Source organism: Marmota marmota, unplaced genomic scaffold (assembly GCF_001458135.2).
Source record: "Marmota marmota marmota unplaced genomic scaffold, marMar, whole genome shotgun sequence".
NCBI lineage: Eukaryota > Metazoa > Chordata > Mammalia > Rodentia > Sciuridae > Marmota > Marmota marmota.
This window is the reverse complement of record NW_026000005.1, coordinates 1,190,471-1,208,648: the sequence shown is the minus strand read 5'-3', so window position 1 is coordinate 1,208,648 and position 18,178 is coordinate 1,190,471.

The following is an 18,178-nucleotide window of genomic DNA, read 5'->3' as shown; positions in this document are numbered from 1 at the left end:
TCCTTTATGTCTTCTGTAACCCATTGATCATTCAGTAACATATTGTTCATTTTCCATGTGATGTAGGATTTTTCCTTCCTTCTTTTATCATTGATTTCCAGTTTCATTCCATTATGATCAGATAAAATGCATGGTATTATCTCCACCCCTTTATATTTACTGAGGGTTGCCCTATGGCATAATATATGGTCTATTTTTGAGAAGGATCCATGTGCTACTGAGAAAAAAGTATATCCATTGGCATAAACAAGCTCATGGCAAATCTGATTCTTTGGATCCTCCTTTTCTGTACCACAAAATTCACTCTATCCTCCTTAAGAGCAAGACAGCAGAGAGAATTATATAGATAAGCATTTTTGTATGCATGTATTTCCAGTTACTACAATAAGAATTGGGTGAAATCAAAATACATTTTTAGCCATAGGGAGACGCTGGAAAACATTGATTAAATCTGATATTTTTAAAAAACTAGAATAATGGTAGTTGCATAATTTGAAGTTTTCAGTTTGTATTCAGAGGGCTCCCTGCTGTGGCTCTTTTCCCATTTAGAACCCACTTAAATATCAATACCTGCAAAATAACAGCTCCAGAACTAGGCAACAAAATAAAATAACCTTTTCCCTTTGTCATTCAACAACTTTATTTTCCCCAAGAATTGCATTGATCCCAACAACTATAGAATGGTTATTTTTATCTTATGTTAGTTTAAAAAAAAATCATATAATAAAACCCTTTGAAAATAAAATTCAAAGGTTGAAATATAAAGGAACATACTTTCTCCATGGCAAATATTCCCTAACACACATTATACTAGGGTTGCCAGAGTCACCTCTTTTTTGTAGTGTGATGCTTACCCTCACACAGACAAGCTGTTGGCACATAGGGTCAGCTGGAAATGCAGACAGAGTAGGAAGAGCTCACCTGGCAGGATCAGAAAGGCAGAAATGCCCATGAGCTCCAAAGTGTCCTCTGAGCAGCCCCTGCTATGGACCCCGAGGCCTGCCTTTGTTCCCCCTTAATGCAGTTCCAAAAGGGGCCTCTTAAAATGCATATTTATCCATTTCTATTACTCTTCAAGAACTAATAGAATTTCTTATCACATTCTGGTTATCAGATTACATGAGAGTACTTCTTCTCTCCCCCCTGCAAAACAAAATAGAGCAACACAGTATATTCTAGTGAGAAAATGGGAGATATGAGAACCTGAAAGATTTGTATATTGTACTCCACTTCAGATGGTGGTTGGGAAATGTAGGACAGGAAGACCAAACAACAGGGTGAGGACACTAAGTGTCAGTTTGGGGTTTCATCTCTCCTCTGTGTGAATTTCCTACAGACTCCAGAAAAGTGTGTGAGGAGATAGCTCCCCGAGAGGAAATCAGAGGCCACAATAAAATGGACCTGTAGGACAATTACTTTTTCCCCCCGTTAAAAAAATATTGAGAATGAACAGTGTCAGGGAGACTGGTGTCCTTATAAGAAAGCCATGACAGGCACAGAGACACAGAGGTGCCACACTAAGGGAAAAAAAAAAAAAGTCATGTGACTACAGAGGCAAAGACTGGAGTTCTGTGGCTGTTCTAAGCCCGAAAACACCAAAGAATGAGACCACCAGAAGCTGACAGAGATAGGAAGGATTATCCCTAGAGACTTCAGAGGAGCATCGTCCTGCTGATTCACACTTTGTACTTTCAGATTTCTAGTCTCCAGAACTATGAAAAAATAAATTTCTGTTGTTTGTTTATGGTATTTTGTTACAATAGCCAGAAGAAGAAGAAGAAGAGGAGGAGGAGGAGGAGAGAAGAAACCCCTGTTTTAGAATAGTCATTATGAGTCTTTTTCTGACAACAAAATTTCCAGAGATATTTATCAATAGACACCCATAGCTTCAAAATCAGCCCTCACAGGGTATGCTGGAATGTCTCAGTTCTCTTCTTGATTTGGGGGAGTGGTGGGTGTCACCTTTGTCCATTTCAATCAACAGCTATTCATCTCCTATGTGAATATCACCCTCTATGTGCGCCATGGTGCTAGGAGTTTGAGAGAAGCAAAAGGCCTTCAAGACATGGATCTGTATGACGCACATTCAAGAGTCGGAAAGGAATAAAACAATACAGTGTATGATCCAAGTAAGAAAAAAGGGAAGGGCTCTGGAGTAGGTGAGAAGCAAAGGGAAGTTGCAGTTAGAAATATAACCAAGTAGGAATATACAGTGTAAGATACAGTGCAATACATTATAAGAAAAGAGAGGAGAGAAGTTTAAGAAACGAGATTACTCACAGACAAACATTAGGATATACATGACCTAAACTACTTTATCCATCTACTTGCTCTAATTGACATTTAGAGAATATGCCATCCAACAACAGCAGAATAAACACTCTTCTTATGCTCACATGGGAGCATTTACCAAAATAGACTGCATTCTACACCAGAAATCTCATCTTAACAAATTTAAAAGAATAATAAACATACAAAGCATATTATCAAGCCACATCGGCATTAAATTAGAAACAAAAAGCTCAAAAATCCAAAAATATTTGGAGATTAAACAACATACTTCTAAATAATGTAAGGATCAAAAAGCAAATCTCAGGAGGAATTTTTTAAATATTTGGAAATAAGTAAAAATACAACTTACCAGAATTTTGTGTGATGTTTGGGGGAAATTTGTAGCACTGAATACATATATCAGGAAATTAAAAAAATCAAAAATAAATGGCCTGAGTTTCTCCTAAGGAGGTTAAGGAAAGAAGAGCTATTTAAGCCAACAACAAAAGAAAAGAAAATTTAAAAATTAAAAGTATATTCTAATGACAAAGAAAATAGTACAGAAAATAATTGACCCCCATATCCTATTCTCTGAGAAGATCAATAAAATTGATACATCTCTAGCCAGGCTAAGAAAATAAAGAAGACAAAAATTACTAGTATCAGAAATTAAAGAAGAGTCATCATTACTGATCCATGGACTTTAAAAAGGTAATAAGTTTTTTGGGGATTGGCTAACTTCATTTAGCATCATATTCTCCAACTCCATCCATTTACCTGCAAATGCCATGGTTTTATTCTCTTTATTGCTAAGTAATATTCCATTGTGTATATACCACATTTTCTCTAGGGCAATGGGGTGGGAGGGGAAAAGAGGGGACATAGGGGTAGAAAAGACAGTGGAATGGGATGGACATCATTACTCTAAGTACATATATGAAGACACGAATGGTGTGAATATACTTTGTATACAACCAGAGATGTGAAAAATTGTGCTCTATATTTGTAATAAGAATTGTAATGCATTCTGCTGTCATTATAATAAATTAGAATAAAAATAAACAAATTAAAAAAATAATAATAAGGGCCACTATTATATTATATTATACTCACAAGTTATTATTTGTTATATTATACTCACAAATTTGGTAAATAAAATGAAATAGATCAATTCCTTGAAGGACACAAACTACCAAAACCAACACAAGCAGAAATGGACAACCTGAATAACCTTACATCAATCAATAGTTGATAACCTTCCAAAACAGAAAGCATAAGACCCAATTAGTTTCATGACCCAAATGTCTAAGGAAAAAAAACAATACCAGTCCTCACCAATCTGTTCCAAGAAAGAGAAACAGGGAGAACTCTTGTTAACTCATTCTATGAGGTCAGAATTACCCTAATACTAAAGCCAGATAAAGGTATTATAAAAAAGGAAAACTACAGACCAACATCTCATGAATATAAGCACACGAATCATCAACACGATACTAACAAATCAAATCCAGCAATGAATAAGAAGTATACACATAAGAAGTAGAATTTGTTTGGGGTATACAAAATGCCCCAAATTTTAAAACTGGAAAGTCAAAAGTTAAAAAGTCAATCACTGAATCTACTATATCCACATACCAAAGAAGAAAAGTTATATGATGATATGAATTAATGCAGAAATAACATTTGAAAAAAAACATTACATGAGCATGGTAATTTTTAAAAAATTCTTATAAAACTAATAACAGGAGAATTCTTCTGTTTGATAAAGAGATCTACCAAAGACCTGCAGCTCATTTTGTGTTTAGTGGAGAAGGACTGGACACTCCCCTAGGATTAAGAGCTAAGCAAAGGTGTCCTTTCTCATCACTATTATGTTACATGGGTCTGGAATCCCAAGCTAGGGACTATGATAAAAAACAGAAATGAAAGTTACAGATGTTGGAAAAGAAGAAATAGAACTTAACTTCATTCACAGATGTCATGATTTTCTATGCAGAAGATTCTTTAAAAAAAAAATCTACAGTATACTAAGGAGTACATCAAGGTCACCAAAAGCAGGAAGACAGTGACAACTGCATCCAGGAGGAAGCAAGAAGCTGGGGATTTCTTGAGCAAGATGCCAGATCATCCTCTGAGACCACAGCAAAGATGGGAGACACAAAAACTGTCCCCTTTGCATACATTTGTTACAGATATAAGAGATATTTGGAAACATGTGGCAACAGCTCATACTTTTTTTTTCCTTGCAGCCTCCTGTGACATGTGGGGATGAGGGGTGAGAGAGGTAAATTGTTTAAAGAAGACGACATTAATCGGAACAAGAGGATGCTTCATGGAACAGGAATCAATTCTGATAATTTGCTAGCCATTGTCATTATCAACAGACTGAAGGGGAAAAGTTAGAAAGAAATTGTAATTGTAGCATTAGAGAGATCAGCTTTTTCCAACAATTAACACAATAATAGTAGAAGAAAGTCCCTTGACCTCTGATGTCATCTCCTGGGTGAATGATTAAGTCAGTTGGTAAGTTGCAGCCCTGTAAGAATGGATGTCATTACCATGAGTAAGTAATTTCCCAGCAGGAAGGATGGACTCAGGCTGCTAATTTTATTTCTGAGATTTTTTTGTTAGAAACCGAAGCTAAAATATGCCACACATCTTATTATACTTTAAAAAGTAATGTTTCATAAAGTCCTATCTTGGTGTGTTAATTAGAAGACTACAAATGGCTACTTTGGCACTTACAGTTAACTAGAAACTTTTCAATGAAACTAATTATTTTGTATTATCTCAATGTTAAATATAAGTGCTTTCTTCATTTCCATTAAACATGCTCCTGAAGCTAATTTTTGGTCTTACATGTCATTCATCTAAAGTAGAATGGCACTGTACATTATCACTTACAAGAAAACTCACTGAGGTAGCACAAAATCCAAGTATTAGACTTGTATTGTATCAGAGGCTTTGTAAACATAATCATTATAAACATAATCATAAACATAATAAGCATAAACATAATCAATTATATAAACATAAATAGTAGAGCACTGTAAAGCCCTTCCAGGACTCAGAAATGAAAAAGTACTTATTCTAGATGTTTTTCAAACCATGTCAGTGCATTGCAGAGTTGCACAAACATTGATTTACTTATACAAAGGGATCATGAACACCATTGTGAATGACCCAGGTGTCACAGGATGTACATATACTTGTTATGACTACAATCTGAGCTATAGAGACTGCTCTTCTGGTGAGCCTGGCTTTTTCTTGGCACAGGTTTCTCATTCCTCTGAGCTCTGTCTCTAATCTATCATAGGCACCAGTTATATGGAACAGTTACATGGTGCCATGTCACAGAGAACCTCAAAATTAGAAAAGTCTACATGCCTTCTTTAAATGTGAGCAATTGTGATTGGCTGGTGTTGTAGTCAGCTTTTTCGCTGCTGTGACTAAAGGATCTGACTAGAACAACTATAAGGAGGAAAAGTTTATTTGAGGGCTCACAGTTTCAGTGGTCTTAATCCATAGAAGGCTGGCTCCATTCCTCAGGGCTTGAGGTGAGGCTGAACATCATGGTGGAAGAGTGTGGCAGAGGGAAGCAGCTCACATCAGGAAGCAGAGAGAGAAACTCTACTCTCCAGATACAAATATATACCCAAAATTACACCCCTATTCCCACTCCCTCCAGCCACACCCTTTCACTTCAGTTAATCCCATCAGGTATTAACTCATTGATTAGGAAAAGGCTATAACCCAATCATTTCTCCTCCAAACTTTTGCATTGTCTCACATGTGAGCTTTTGGGGGACACCTCACATCCAAACTATAACACAATTAATCCAAACTTAATCACAATTATGTGTGTCAGACACCGTAGCATCATTGAGAATGAATGAGAAACTATTTTGGATGAAGAGTTTTGATAATGTGTGGGTGTGCCTATTTTCAGTATGAGTCCTTATCTATTCATATGGTGCCTAGATGATGTATGATATAATCAGCACTTCATGCTAATGACACCCGTGCCCTGAGCAATCTATGGACAAGAGCTCCTAAAGAATAGGCTTCTCTTAATTTTACAGTGGTATCATGCCAAGTTATTTATATGCATGCTACAGATAAAATACTCAACACCACTCTAGTTTTTTAAATGGCCGATTAAAAACCAGTTTATTTCAAACAAGGTTTTCAGACAGCTGTCAGAAGAGGGAAAACACTGTTAAGATATGTATTCACATATATCAACTCCAAATATAAATCCATTAAAATTCCTTACAGATAGCAATCCAGAAAAGATTATTTCTAAACAGAACTTACAGGTTACTTATAATGTATGAATAACATCATAAATCTTGGTTGAGAAGCAGCTGTTATTGTTGTTGTTTTAATCCTTTGCCTATGGGGTTTGAATTTTCCATATAAAGTACTTAATCTAGAGCCTTAAATATAGATTTTTCCCAGCTCATTTCTCAAGTATTGAAGTATATATGATTGAAGTATATATGATTGCTTTAGGAACAAATGTCTGGTATTCAGCTCTTGTATATTGTTAATAGTTTACATGCTAATTAGGAAATGTGTATTATATTTATTAGATATCTGGAAACAACAGAATTTAGTTAACATGTTTCTTAGTTTTACTGGGAGTACCTTAACATTAAGTTCTCATAAAGATATTAACTTTTATCTGATTATTTCATTCAGCATTTTTCAGATAGGAGATGCTTATTCTTGTATAAATGTTGATGCCCGAATCCATACACAGTAAAAAATTCAAATGGCTATTTTAGGATATTCACACTTAAATTTGAAATCAGAATATAGTCAACATTTCAGTTATATGACACTGGCTATGTACAGTATTGGAAATAAACTATAACCGAGTTTCACTTTTAATTTTCTTATAACAGATATGCCTTTTATATGTCCAATGTAGATTTCCATTTAGATATAAAGTATTTGAGGTAAAACAATTCCTTTATTGATGTTGCTCTGATAAACCCAGAGGCATCTGCATCTTTTTTACCTGGGTAAACAAAGGTCTTTTGTTGAAGCTGTCACCTATCTTTGTACTAGTTAATTGAATGCTCTTACTGCTCATTAATATGGTGGAACACTCATTTTATTACAAAAAAAATGTGCATTTAATTCTTTTTCAATCTTGTATTCATAAAGAAATAAGCATTTGTCTTAAAGAAATAGACTATTTTATATCACTCCTCTTAAAATGTTGCTACATGGAAGAGCCAAAGACCTAAATCCTAATCCTAGGTTTGTTACAGAGAAGCTCTAAAGATTTAGGCATAGTAAAAGCTAAAAAAGCTTTTTAGTAAAAGCTCTGACCCCATGTTCCTTGCCTGTGAATGATAATGTAGTTAGATCATCTCTAAGAGTGCTTCTAACTCTCAGGGATCTCTAAGGAGCATTAAATACACCATGTGTTCTGGGGTTTTGTCATTGGAATGGACAGATGGTATTTTTAAGAACTTGGTGTTTGGGACTAAATGATCAAGAGGCCACCAAGTTTTAGAACAAAAGTTGAAGAAATTTTTCCTGGAAAGCATAAGAAATATAAGCAAAGGGATTTCTTTTCTGGGAATAGAATACTCCTTGGCAGTCATAAAATATTTTCTTCATTTGAAAGTGAGAAATCATATAAAGCTATAGGATTCCAAATAGAGTCAACTAAAATTCTGTTGTACCCAAACACAGTCAGTCTCTTATTTTACCCCCAGTAGTCCCAGCCTCAAAGCCCTTTAAATGCAGCAATGACTCCAATGAATGATGATAAAACTGAGAATACAGCCCTTAAGAGTTGATTAAAATTTATCCTTGTATAAGAAAAAAAAAACAGTTAATTAGTATAGATCTTATCATTCTCTAGAGAAATGTAACCCTACTACTTGAACATTCTCTTTTTGTGCAATGAGTAATTATTAAAATGCACACTGGTATAATAGAACAGAGAACATAAAAGTCACGCTGACGTGTCTAGCATGTGGAATTCTGAAGGACTTCATAAGGTAGGCGACTTCATAAGGCTGTGGTGCTGTAAACAGAGCCATCAACGTGTCCACCCACGCAATCCCTGCCTTAAAGAAAAGCTCGGTACCAGTTTCAGGCAATTTTAAATTCTTAGCCTTTATTATATTGAAATGAAGTCAAATTATTTTTCTATTATGATCTCTTTTTGAAAGAAGCTTTTATACATTTCTAATCTTTTCTTCTTAATGGTCCATATAAATTAATGCTTTAGTTTTTTTATTTCACTTTGATCTGCTTTAGATCTCTTTCTCAAGGAGAAACAACTGTGTTTAAGTCACTTTTAAAAATGATATCTCTCTACTGCAACTGAAATGACAAATAGAACATAATTGATAATTTTCTTACAAATTAAACTTAAGCCTAGATTAAAAAAATATCAAGTGCCTAAACCTATTCAGGTATTACTTACCATGTTTTAAAATTTTAATAGGAAGACATAATATATTTAATTAAAAACACATATCTAAAAGTGAAATCTGATTTTGTAAAATATTAAATTGTGGTTTGTAAAGTCAAGTCAACTCTGAAAATGTGTCCCTAAGTGACCACAACCTGTCCCAGCCCTAACTCTCTCCACCCCACCCTACCAGTGTGGCCAAACCAAAGGAATTGTGAAGCAGGAACATAGTCCCACAGGTCAGGGCCAAATAAGAAGGGTAAAAATAGTATCAGTGGCTTTCAGAACCACCAGGTTTCAAAGTGAGCCAGAGGGCAGAGCAACAGCCTTCTTTTCAAACAGAAGTAACTACATCCTTCCAGTGAGACACCCTGATGTGGAACATAAACTGCAGTAAATGATGACTTCATGCCCATTTATGCTAAGATAAATACAGGGAAGTATCTTTGATGTGCTTTACTTGATGAATGAATGATGCTTAATAAATGTATGCCATAAATATATCCCTGAGTCCTTTAATGTGGTAAAATGCTTCTCTAAAAATATTCAACTTGTGTATATAAGAACCAGAAAATGTTCTACATAAAAACTTGGGTTTTGAGATGAGATTTCCATAGGATAACTATATACTTATTAAAGTTACTCTAAGATGAGGAAAATGTGGCATTTGTGGTACATTCCTCTAAAGCAGGGTTTCTCAAGTTTGGCAGTGTTGACAACAGGGCAGACCATTCTTCACTGTGAGAGGCTGTTCTGTGCACCCCAGGATGTGCAGCAGCACATCTGAGCTTCCTTTGACACCCCCATTCTCACTTGTAACTATGCAGGATCTCCAGACAGTGTCAAATGTCACCTGGCTTAAGAAATCTTCCCAAGTTGAGGGTCACTGTTTCAAAAATACAAGTCAACACCATTTAACACTTGTATTTTGTCCAGCGAAATTCAGAATCAACGTGGCCTTCACAAAGCTATTTTACTTTCTCTTCATTGTTTAACCCTTTTCTTTATCCCCCTCTCTCCACTTCCTCATCTTCTTCTCCTTCATAAATGGATGATTATTACCCTAAGACAGTAGTTATTGTTGAACAAATTGGTTATGAGAATAATCATTCCTGTCATAGCACCTTTCAGTCACATGATAATGAAGATTTAAATTAAATATATCAAATAAAAGTCAGGAAAATTAATCAGATTGAATCTACATTATTCTGGAACTGGACAGGAAAACAGTGTGGAGGATATCACTTTTTGGACAAAGAGGCTCCTATATATGTTTGTAATTAGTGGCCACATACATATTTGTAAATGTCATCTATGTTATTATCTATGTTATTTCTGTTTACATTTGTGTCTCCAGGAATGCAGATTTTTTTACTCTGGACATCCTTAGACACATCCCCAGCAGAGCATAAGTCAGGCTCAGAAAGCCAAAGGTCAAATGTTTCTCTCTGATATATGGAACCTAGGGCTGAGGATACAGCTCAGTAGGTAGAGTGTTTGCCTTGCATGCACAAGGACCTAGGTTCAATCCCCAGCACGACAAAAATAAATAAGTAAAGATATGTGGAAGCTAGTCCAAAATAGGGGGAAAAGGAAAAGAGAGAGAAAAAGAGGTGGGGGAGGGGAGATTCCATCAAAATAGGAGAAAGAAGGGATGGGATAAGAGAAAAACGGAAGAATGAATTTGACCTACCTTTCCTATGTACATATATGAGTATACCACAGTGAATCTCACCATCATGTACATACTGAAAAAGAAAAAAAAGTAAATAACAGCAAGATCAGCAAAATAGAGGAAAGGGAACAGGAGGAGGGTAGGAAGTAAGGGAAAGAGGAAGTACTGGTGACAGAATTAGAGCAAATTATATTCCATGCTTTTTTAATTATGTCAAAATGAATCCTAAAGTCACATATAACTAAAAAGAAACAAATAAATAGTTGTATGTCAGATGACTCCAACAGCATTACAAATGTATAACATAACCGCACTAAATGAGTTGGCTTGATGTACGTAATTTTAGAACTGAAAAAAAACAACAAAAAGAGTGAATCCTAATGTAACTATGGGCTTTAGTTAATTCTGCATCAGTATTTGCTCATCAATTGTAACAAGTGCACTGCACAATTTAAATACAATTGAGTTCATAACAGGAAAACCATGCTGGGAGGAGGGGTAGACAGAACTTAGTGATTTCTGCTAAATTTTCCCGTAAACCTAAAGCTATTCTAAAAAATAAAATCTGTTATTTTTTAAATGTCTCTGAACATAAAACTACCAATTAATTTTTAAGCTGATAATAGTGTATTCTCTTCAAATTTGGGGTCTTAGGCAGAAAATGGTATGATTAAGTTTTAAGGATCACTTAGAAAATTCATTTTCTTACATTCTACTCTAGCCTGAGAGCCATTCTCTCTCATTAAGGTAATTTGAAACTCTTTCATCCAAGAACAGTGGTCTAACTCATATAGCAACCTTATTTTCAAGTTCTCTGGCTGCCTCAGTGATACTCTGGGCTGTTAGGCAGATTGCCAAACCCCACCCCATCTACTGTTAGTGTGGGGCTTTATTGAACCAGCACTTTGTCATTTTTCATTTGCTATCAAGAGCCCAACTAAAAGGATGATTTTTTTCTGGAGTCAGTAGCACATCTTTAGAAGCACATCACTATTATACACACATCCCTGTATCTTGTTCTGTGAGGCCATGTGCCCCAGAAATTTTCACCATCCACTGTGGAGTATGAGCTGAATGCCTGAAGCAGATACAAACCCATTCATCATGGTGCAAATGCTGATTCTTCACACTTCTCTGGAAGGAATAGGAACAAGAATCCTATTATGAGCCTGAAGAATCCTCCAGCTACCATTTTATATTTCTCCTTTCCTTCACAAAAGAAATTTCTCAGAAGATATACATATATATATATAAAATACCTCAATCCCACACCATTTCATGGAAACTGATCTCCCTGATCAGTTCTCCCTCATCCCTGATCCCTAACACCAACAGTGAATCTAAAGGACATGTTCCAGTCCCATTCACTTCTCCCTCATTCCTGAAGTATACGTATTCCCTTTGACTCTGATGCTACCATTCTCATCTGGATTTCCTACTATTCTTATTCTCAATCTCTTTTTGTATCTTACCTCCTTTGAATCATTGTACTTCCACTCTAGCTCTCTTCTAGGCTTCTCTTGTCTCCTAGTGATAGATCACTGTCTCCCCAGGTTTTAGGTGCCAAGAGCTCCTAAATACTTATCTCTAGTCCAGATTTCTGTTGCAAGCTTCAGAGGCAGTCATCTACTCAGCACTTCTAATTGAATTTCTCACTAGTACATCAGTTTTGCCTGTATCAGAAGCCATCTTTCCTTAAACTGGCCTCTCAGCTCAGTGTAAGGCATTTATTAGCATCCCAGCTGCTTAAGCCAGAAATCCTGGCATTATCCTCATGTCAAATTTTCCTCACTTTGGTCAACTGCATTCACAGAATAGCAACTGGGTGGGTATGTTTCATGGAGAAAAATTCTGTTATTTATTTATTTACCTTTTTTTTTTTTACTGGTACATTACAATCACACATAATAGTGAGATACAATATGCTATATTTGTACATGTGCATGATACAGTTTGATCAACCTTGTTCCCCAGTACTTTCCCTTTCCCTCTCCTCTTTTCTTCCCTCCCCCACCCACTTTCTCTATTCCACTGATCTCATATATATATATATATATATATATATATATATATATATATACACACATATGATTAATTTTGGTGTACTCAGACTAGGACATAGTATAATTTTGTAGATTTCATTCTTTATTTCCCAGTATTTCTCCATCTTCTTCATGCCCTTCCCAACTCCTTCCCTCTTGATCTCCTTCCCTCTTGATCTCCTTCCTCTTCTTTATTGGTCTCCCTACTCTTTCCAGGAGACTCTCCTTTTAAAAATTTCTATCCTCCATTTCTTTAACTTCTTCATTTGAGACAAAATTCACTCTTCACTTTCTGAATCTGGTGAAATAATTCACTTAGTACAATGTTTTCCATTTCCACCCATTTTCCACAAATGCCATAATTTTATTCCTCTTTATGGTTGAGTACTATCACATTTACTTTATCTATTCATCTGTTGAAGGGCACCTAGGCTGGTTCGATGACTTGGATACTGTGAATTGCACTGCTATAAACATAGGTATGCATGTATCACTATAGTGTGCTGATTTTAGATCTTCTGGATAAATAAGTAGTATAGTTGTGTCATGTGATGGTTTCATTCCTGGTCTTTTGAGAATCTCCATACTACCTTCCAAATTTGTTGTACTAATTTGCAGTCCCACCAACAACTGCATAATTTTACTTCCCCCACCATATCCTCACCAGCAATTATTGTTATTTGTATTCTTGATGACTGCAATTCTAGCTGGAGTGAGATAAAATCTCTGTACTTTTGATTTGCATTTCTGTGATCACTAGGAATGTTGAACATTTTTTAATGTATTTATTGGCCACTTGTATTCCTTTTTTTGAGAAAAATCTCTCTTCAGATCATATGCCAGTTTATTATTAATTTAGTGGGGTTGGTGTTAAGTTTTTTTATGTATTTCTTTATATATTCTGGAAATTATTCAGCAAATAGCAGGAAACAAGATCAACATAAAAATCAATCATTTTCCTATACTCCAATAATAAATCTGCTGAGAAAGAAATTAGAAAAACAATTCTATTTAGAATAGCCTGGGAATAAAAATATTTGGGAATAAATCTTCTTAAAACTATAGAACACTGAAGAAAGAAATTGAAGACATTAAAAGATGAAAAGATCATCCATGTTCTTGGATAAGCAGAATTAATATTGTTAAAATAACCACATTACCAAAACTGATATACAGGTTCAAGGCAATCCCCATCAATGTACCAATGATGTTCCTCTAGAACTAGAAAAAAACAGTTCTAAAATTCATATGGAAGAAAAAAAGACCCAGAATAGCCACAGCAATGCTGAGCAATACTGGAAGCATTACAATGCCTGATCTCAAGTTATACTACAGAGCCAGAGTAACAAAAACAGCATGGTACTGGCATCAAAACAGATACATAAACCAATGGAATAAAATAGAAGACACAGAGGTAAACCCACACAGTTACAATCATCTGATCCTTGACAAAGGTGCCAAAAACATCCTTTTAAACAAACAGCGCTGGGAAAACTGGATATTCACATGTAGGAGAAACTAGATCCCTAACTCTTACTCTGCACAAAAACCAACTCATAGTGAATCAAACACCTAGAAATTAAACCAAAAACATTGCAACTGCCAAAAGGAAGCATAGCGTCAACACTCAAACATATTATTGCAAGCACCAACTTCCTTAATAAGATTCCTAAACTCAGAAATAAAACCAAGAATCAATAAGTGGGATGGCTTCAAGTTCCAAAGCTTCTGTCCAACAAAGGAAATGATTGAGAGTGTGAAGAGCAAGCCTACAGAATGGAGAAAATCTTTTGCCAGCTACTTTTCTGATAGAAGTTTTTTATTTTATATTAACTAGATGTTATAAGTTTTATAATTACACAACTGGTTTTGGATGCATTCCCATAATAATTAGTCCTTTTTAAATGAAAATAACATATGTTCATGGTAAAAACTCAAAACACTGCTATAGAAAGTGAAAATTAAGTTTTTCATCCTAGTTTTAAGACCTCTGTACTCAACTATCTTTTTAAAAAATCGCTTTTAATAGACTTTGTATTCTTCCCCAAGTATACTATGAATTTTCATTAAATTAATGTTTAATAAGCATCATATATGTGCCTGGAGGCAGAATTTTAAAGATGAACTAGACAAATGCTGTGTCTCTTTTTATTATCTCTCCTCGAATTGTTATATCACTCTCTTGTTTTTCCAACTAATATCTAAGTGTAGGGCCTTACATTTTGTGTACCCTCCATAGTTTTTGGTACATGGAAAACAATTTTTAAAAAATCACAAGTGGAAGAAGGTCATGCTCAACTAAAGCCGGGCAGGTGGGAGAAGGGGAATAAATACCCCTACTCTCTCCTGCCAGCATTTGGGTTGGCTGGGCCTTGTCAGAAGGCAGAGAACAAAGGAGCTCATAGATGGATGGAGAGGATTGGGTAATATGTGAAATGGGGCAGGGGTGACCAGAGAATATGATAGGATCTACATTTCTCATTCACAGCAAGGACCTGCTCAAAAGAATTCTATTTTTATGATTAGGCGAGGTGATAAGGGGAAGAGGAATCAACTAGGAATCTGAAACAGAAGAGCTAAAACACAGAGGTAAATAGGCCTAAATGTTTCACCACACAGGTTCTCTTACTTTTGGAGGATCTACTCCTGAGCATATGACACATAATAAAATATACTGATATGAAATGCAGTTAACCAGTTTTGTTTGCCTCTGATAAACATTCATTATTTTCATTTTTGCAAATTTCTTTTTTTAATTTTAGACCAGAACATATTTTTCAGCCCCCAAACACATTTTTAGCCTTGAAAGAGCTTCTAATCCCAGGAGCTATTGCTTACTGTGATTACTGGATAGAATGAACTCAGCTGCCTCCCTTCTGCATGTGTAAAGCTTATTATTTGACAGCAATACTCCCTCCAGTGAGCATCTGCTGGTGGTTGGATTTGATCTGGCTTATGGTTTCCTGTTCCAGGCTTCCAGAAACCCAGTTTATTTTTTCCCTAAGATTCCAGTATTTCTTGGGCTTTGTTTTAATCCCCATATAAATGTGTCACCTTCTGAGGTCCTTCAGGGAAGGGCATGACCAGTTTCTATGAGTTCACTTTTGGGCTTCCCAGAGATTTCTTAGAAAACACAATCCTGTATATTTAGGTAGTTAGATGATTGGCCAAATCAGTATTACTAAGCACAGACATTGTTTTCTTTGTGTCATGCTTGATAGCATCAAACAAACAAAATGCCTATCAAGTGTCAGATTCTCTCTGTCCTGGCCTGGCCATGTTCGTATTGTTTTTGAATCTTCCCAATAGTTCTTTGAAGTGGATATTATAATCCCCATTTTACAACTGACAAGTCTGAGAATCAAGTGAGTTGTCTAAGGCCCACTTAGGAGAGAAGCAAAATTCTGTGTGCCCTTGGAGTCAATGCACACTTACTGGGATCCAAGTCTTCAAGAGGTTTAGGACTTCAACTTACTGATCTTACTTATTTTGGAAAGTGTCATACGTGTTGGAAATAATCGTCTTTAATGTGGCATTAAGTGTGTCAGTAATCATTAGCACACTGGTGAATAATTGTGGAAATCAATTAATTTGGTCTTGCTACTAAAGCAATTTTAACTGGATATAGGAAAACAAAGGGCCAAAAGTCTTCTCCTAAATTCCAAGTCACAATTTCTTGTCCCTGGATCCCCATGTAGCTTCACTTGCCTTCAAAACTCAAGGAACACAGACTACCACCATTAGCAGGAGTTGTTCTGTCAGAACCTTCTTCTTGGTGCATTTCCTTAATTTGCTTTTTTCTTGTTTCCTTGTGTAAAATTAGTTCTGTGATGAGTCGGTATTTCAGGTTTAAAATATTTTATGAGTAAAATGGACTGTACAGGTATTGCATGAACATGTATTTCTGTGCTTACTAAAATGTAAATTTAGGGAGGGCAGAGATTATTGTCTTTTTTTTGTACATTGCTGCAATCCCAGCATTTGAACTGGGTTGAACATAGTAGGAACACATGGGGTTTAATTAGTTATGAGACATTAATTTTGTTCTTTCTCTCCAAAAGTACTCTTAGGTTAACCTTAAAAACTCTTCCCATTTCTCAAATAACTCCCAGTAAGTTCTAACTTTGGCAAATGGTTCTATGCAGTATAAATAAAATTTGACACCAACAGCGATAGAGAGGAGTTTCCACCTGGGTTCTGCATATATCCTAGTCTAGGTTTCAGTTGCAGATTAGTGAGAATTTATCAGGAGTTGATGCAGACTTCGATCCCCAAGGGCACAATCCACACATGTGTCTTTCCCAGCTCTGTCTCATCATCATCTAGCACAATGGCAGGCGCTCAGTAGAAATTTGTTGAGTCAACAAACAATGCCAGAATTCATAGTCCTAACAACTTAACAGTGTTCAGCACTGAGTATAGGTTTAATATATATTTATTGAATTTCATTGAGATAATTCTCAGAGAGAATCATACCTTGCATTCCAAAACGAAGGAGGCATTATATCTGAATTATCTGCTGTTTTGGATTATCTCTGTGGCTCCTCCCCACTGTTAGGAAAGTAAAAGACGCTCTTACTGCATCAGCAAACTCCCCAAATCTGAATAGTATTTCATTTCCACTGGCCTAACTTACTATATTCCAGCTATGACATATTTAATTTTTAACCAATGCTTACCAGTATCATATACTGTTCAAGAGTGTTCACTAAGCCAATAATAAGGCCTCTTTCCAGAGCAGTGTGTTAGTACTTTCAAACTATCTCTTTCTTTTTTGTTTTCTTCCTTTTACTTCCTTTCTTCCTTCTTGACTCTGAATGCCATATAAGGATGTAAATGCAAAGGCAAGGACCTTGGCAATACTGAAAATCTAGGGAAATCTAAGAACAGTGAATAGATAGCAGCTTAGGGGAGAGACATTTCACTTGGTTATAGTATATGGTCATTCTCCTGGCTCCTGAATGCCCTGAACTGTGTTGAGCCAACATGACACAAGTTTCAGGATTCTATTCACTCATTCCCTGTAAATTTAAAGTGGTTTGACTTCAGTTCCAACAAACATGACATGACATTAACATGCCAAATATTGGGCCACATGAGCCTAAAAACACATGTATGTGTACAGTGCACACAAACATGTAAACAAATGCCTTTTAATTGATTAGTCCACTGTTGAACTCCCCAAATGGAAAGAGCACACATTTCTAGTCTTGCTTTACTTAATGATGGACACGTTGCCTGTAACAGGAGTTTCTCATGGAAGTATTTTCAAAGTATATAACATGAAACTAGTTGTTTCAGCAGAAATCAATAAAACAGAATTATGACAGATGCAGTCAATGGAGGAGGAACAATGCTCTCAATATGGATAACACCAAAGTGAAGAGACATATTTAAATAAGTACATGGTGTCAGCTTGTAGATATAACTGCACTGAATTCATTGTTGGTAAATTTAAGCTCTGTTAAATGTTAATGAATTAATCACTGTATAAACAAGTATAAGGAATGAAGTACTCAAGAAGGTAACAAGTCTAAGACAAGGTCAATTTATTCTATAACAGGAAAAATTTTTCATTATAAACACAAAGAAATTTACTTAAAATTTAAAATTTTCATCTGTTTTATTGATTAAAGCTTCTTTCCATTATCAACAAGACAATTTTCTTCCCTCTAAGTAGAGTTTTACAAATCTTTCAGCTGAGTCATTGTAAAGGTCTTTCGGTATGCTCTTTTGTATTTGAAGTAT